The 5,216-nt window shown below is 34.9% G+C and overlaps 1 long non-coding RNA gene across 1 annotated transcript; it reads right to left on the bottom strand.

The window, feature by feature from the left end:
• Window positions 1-1,072: 1,072 nt before the first annotated feature.
• LOC112664538 (uncharacterized) lies at window positions 1,073-4,716 on the bottom strand. The gene is made up of 3 exons (XR_003139806.3): window positions 4,370-4,716; window positions 3,725-3,838; window positions 1,073-2,443 (listed from the first exon to the last, which is right to left on the bottom strand). It is a non-coding gene; the product is annotated as an uncharacterized LOC112664538 (long non-coding RNA).
• Between the last annotated feature and the right edge of the window lie 500 nt (window positions 4,717-5,216).

Raw genomic sequence — 5,216 nt, forward strand, 5'->3', positions numbered from 1 at the left:
TTGTATGCTTTTTGCCTTAGACATTTTCAATTTTCTCAAGGCATGGCCATCAGTTTCAGCATAGTCTTTTTAATCTGTCTGGTCAATTAGTTACATTCCCAGGAATAAAAGAAATTTAATTTTCCAAACAGAGTAATGTAAAATTATAATGGTTTAAAATTAATTTTTTTTCAATCTTACTTTCTACATACTTAAAGTCTCCTCAATCTATTGTCAAAACCAAACTAGACTTTATAAGGGAATAAGAAGGATTTTCTCAGAAGGCAATTTAAATTATCCTTTATTAATAGTGACACCAATTTCACTATCACAACTGATTGGCATTTATAAGGGCTAGGATGTATTCTCATATTTTTTCAGTTCATTCTTGCAATTAGACATTGTAAACAATAAGGCAAAGTTAAATTTGTATCATATAAATAAAATAATGATTAATCCATAATTAAGTAAAGGTGGGCCAATAAAGGTATCTGTTCAGTAAAGAGAAATTATTTATTTAGAAAAAGTCAGGATTTTGTATTTAAAAATTGATAAACTTGCAAATAATTTACAGTTGGGTTGGATGGGGGGAAATGTCCAAGCTGTGTACCTCTATTCTTATATGTTAATAATGCAGTCATCATTTCATGGTGTTCATTTGTCCTAAGGTACACAGAACCATTTAAACATGGTTTAGCAATGCTTTAGTGCCAGATTTTGTTTCTGGATAACCTTTAGAGTTTAAAAAAATTTACATTTATATATTATAGTCATTACATTTTATATATTAGTGTATATAAAACTTTTTTTTTACTTTACCAAAAGATTTAAATAACCTGCATAAATGATACAATAAGGGAAAGAAATGATTAAATACTGTCACAATTCAGCAGCTCTTAGTCATAATCATGGACCTTTTTAAAACCCTCCTTGAGATTTTTTTTAACAGGAGAGATGTTTTCAAAATTTTAAAATATATCATAATATATAGGTAACAATGACCATTGTTAGTAAACAGTTTAATAAAAACACATTAATCTTGTTTCTGTTAGGAAATATTCTTTTTCTGTATCACAACCTTGACTTCTACTATCAAGCAGAAAGATGTTTAAGAATGGATAGTGGGTAGTAGCAGAGCTTCGTATGCAAGGGTTTAATACAAGCTCAGTGGAAAAGATTAACCAACATTTTCATCCTCGTTGTTGAAATGTGCTATTTGTAGAATTGAAAAATGTTCAACTTATCCATGGAAAAATGCAGTTATTACTGTCTTTACCTCTTTATCTTTACTTGCACCAAAGAGCAAGCACAGTTAACTAATGTTACTGTGTTTGTAAACCATGTTGGAATTTACAAGTGTATCCCTTTTGATCTCTTAGCTGTATGGGGACAAGTACCATTTTCTCTAATTGACAGCTAGAAAAACCAGAGCGCAGTAACAGGTAATTAATTGCCAAGTTCCCCCACATAGCCAAGTGTGACCAGGTATGGTCAGGCCTTCTGCCTCATAATCTGCTACAATTTTTCCTGAGAATAATGAACTGGGTTAGGAAGAGGAATGTGTTTGGGATCTTTTATTGACTTTTTAAAAATTCTCAACTCCAATTGATTCCCACAGTTTTAACATGCCTGTGGGCTATGGTGTAGGCTCAATATAAGTATCAACATGTTTATTTTTTCACCTGTTACATGGCAGTGAATGAGAAGGTGCACAACTATTTTACTTGTGACACAAGTGATTTGTCTGATTTTTACATGAGAGTAATAGGAGCAGGGGGGTGTGAGATGATTCCTGAGGTCCCTTCCAGCTCTTTCTCACATTCTGGGATTTTCCTGGGCTGAGAACAGAATGAATGCTCACAGAATGCACAAGAAATGAATTAATCCACTTCATACAAAAGTGAGTTATAGAGCTGCCATCTTTGAGAGATAGTAGCAGTGACAGCATCATATGTTGACCTCACTCCTCACAATAATTTTTAACTTGATGTAATACTTGGAAAATAAAACATTTGCAATTTGTTTTTCTCTATGAATAATTTTTAACTCTGAGTTCTGCAGACTTTGCAAAGAATAACAATGATGTGCTTTTTAGCCATTTATCAACTCAAAATCTCTTTCAGTTTCCTTCTCCTATCACCCAGAAGGAATGTCCTTGCCTTCCCTGGAGATTCATACAAAATGCCACTTTCAGGATGAGGACTAACCAGATGACATTTATACTTCAAAGACCCTTTCAAAGTCCACACTTTACAAGTTAGAGGAACAAGTGTTAATTTGATCTGAAGTTTTAAGGAAGGGTTTTAAGAAGGGGCAGGGTCATGGATTAAGAAAGAGGAAGTGAAGACATTCCAGAGGAGGTCTGAAGGATATTGCAGAAGAGATGGTGAGGAAGCAGTAGCCGGTATGCAAAGGTGTGCTGAGGCAACTCTGTGGGGATCAAGGAGAGTTGGCCTGAAGGCATCTGAAAGGAAAATGAAAAAAAAAAAAAAAAAAAGCATGAACTTATGAGGAGGTCAGTTAGGGAGAGATCTTCAAAAGCTAGGTTGAATTTCTCTTTCCTTTTCTTTGCTACCTACAGCCTCTGGGCAGGAAAAAAAAAAGTGCATTTTCAGCATTTCCCTAAATAGTAGGAACCTTTTAGGAAGGGAATTTCAGATTGTTTATCTTCCACTTAAAAGTCTGTTCTCACTTTTGACCTATAAAAATGCAGACTAGCAGGGGCTAAGTGCCCCTTCTGGAGTTTAGACCCAGGTGTGCTATGGTTACAGCAGGCCTCTTTAAAGCATGTCCAGGGAACAGGGGCATGCAGGTGTCTGCTGACCCCAGTCTGTAACTTCTAACCTGAACTAAGTGATACTGGGTAGTGAGATCCAGAGCCTTTTACATGCAGGCCTTAAGCCCATAAGCCTGGGAAAACATCTTTCAGCTTAGTCCTGTTAATTGCTTGTGTGGCTAGAATGGCAAACTGAAGGAACATTATCTCCAAGATATAGCTCTTCTTGAAGGAGATGTGTCTTCGTTGGCCCAAATAAAATAGCGTTTATTAAAATACATTTAATGAAATTACTCAAAATTCTAGTTCACCTTATTTGGGTGATTAATTGGCTTATATATATCCTTCTACCATTCTGTAGTGACTAAAGTAAAATAATCTAATAAATCGGTGGCTATTCAGTGGAAAATAAAGATTCATGTTCACTAATATTATTATCATGTTTGTCAACATTATATGTTCCATTGCTATTGATCATCTTAGGAATCCTTTATCTGTACATAGTTTGAATACTATAAAATAATTATATAAAATAAACTTTTCTAGCTAAATCAGATAATTTAATATTTTTTATGCATCATGTCATTTTATCAGTTTAATATGAGTGCGCAATGGTAATGATTTCTCTAGTGCCTAAAATATTGGTTTAGTGGAGCCACAATCAGCATGGACTATGGAGCTGTACATGTTAGGTTTATGGATTGATAGATAAAAAATTACTCTTAACCTAAAGCAGTAGAAATAAATGTTTATGCTAGAATTTTACAGTTGGATCTCAAAGTTGATTTTATGAACTTCTTGAATAGAAACAAATAGATCTATTTCTGTAACAAATTGAAGTTCAGTTTGACACATCCCATGTCTGCAGGAACAAAATGATTGCTTTAGTGGGTTGCCCTTCCTTCCTCCCTCCCTCCCTTCTTTCCTTTTTCCTTCTCTCCCTCCCTCTCTTCCTCCCTCCTTTCTTACCTTTTATTCCTTTCTTCTCCATTAAGAGTATTTCCATTCAGTCACATCACTGTAGTCAGTGGAGCAACTGCTTCTGAAATTACTTTGCTACAGCCTCCATTAATATATGCCCTGCTGCTTGCAATAGATACAAAAAATGGCAAGAATGCCTTGGGTTAATATCAGAATATTCCTTGACTTTCAATAGAAAGGCTGTATGCTAGGAATAGTGACATATTTTCAATTGTCTCAAGGCATTCAGGGCAGCTGGCAATCTTGTAGGACATTCTTTTTCCTAAAGTCTTATCCAACTCTTAGGCAAGTGTTCAGCTTCTATCTAAATGCAACTGCCTGATAAGGCTTTCTGAACAACCCTGTAATGCTGTTTTTCTCAATCCATTCTACAAATAACACAATATTTCTGTGTTCCATTTGTTTCCTTATTTCTTACACCTGCCTTTTCCTTTATCTCTTTAATTAACACCTGGATCTCTTTATATATCATTTTAAAAAGGTAAAAACACTATTCTTAATTTCTACTTCTATCTCCAAATGAGTAGATTATCACTCTGGCTCAATAACACATTGTTTATTAAAACTCAGGAACCCAGAAGAAGCGTAAGCAAATCAGCTTTGGAGTTAGACAAACCTTATTACAAATCTTACCTCACTAACTTGGTGACCTTGAAAATCTGAAAAACTTCTTTAAGTATAAATTCCTTTCTCCCCTGAAATGGAAATACTTAACATTCACAGAAACCCAAAAGAGCCAATATTAAGTGATATACATAAAATCATTAGCACTGCCTATGGCATATAGTAAGAACTCAATAAATGTTACCATACTTCCCTCATCATCTTATTGTGTTTGGGATTGTGTGTGTGTGTGTGTTGGAACTGACAATTTTGTAGAAATGATGTGAGCTTTGAAGTCCCAGACAACTATGTTCATGTTGTGCCCCCACCACTGTGTAGAGGAAAGATCTTGGATACTATACTAAGCTTGGTGTCTCAGTGTGATCATCTATAAAGTAATGACTACCTACTTAACTCCATAGTGAGGATAAAATGTCATAATGAAGATGTGTGATGAAAACAATGGCTGACATATAATAATTACTTGGCAAATGATAGACATGGCCTAGAAACAATGCTCTTCCCATCTTTGTTGTTGTCTTTGGACAAACCTGGGGACAGCCTTTTCTATGCTAACTTTGGCACCAACCCACTAATTCTCCTTTTCTCTTTGATCCATCATTATTTTAGATAACTTCAAAATTACCCCGACATTCACAGGCATCACAAGAAACCAAGATGTGGACTCTATTATCATTGAGAATTGTTTTAAGAGCTTAAAATTTGAGATCATTCTTTCTGATCACCGTGATTTCACTTTATACTCCATCATTTTCCTTTATCCTCACCATGACCTGTCTACCTTCTATCCCTCATATTATATTGAGTCTATTTGTTTTCCCCTAACTTCAAAACCAACCATTCTACTTAATTATCT

This window comes from Canis lupus, chromosome 17 (genome assembly GCF_003254725.2).
Source record: "Canis lupus dingo isolate Sandy chromosome 17, ASM325472v2, whole genome shotgun sequence".
Lineage (NCBI taxonomy): Eukaryota > Metazoa > Chordata > Mammalia > Carnivora > Canidae > Canis > Canis lupus.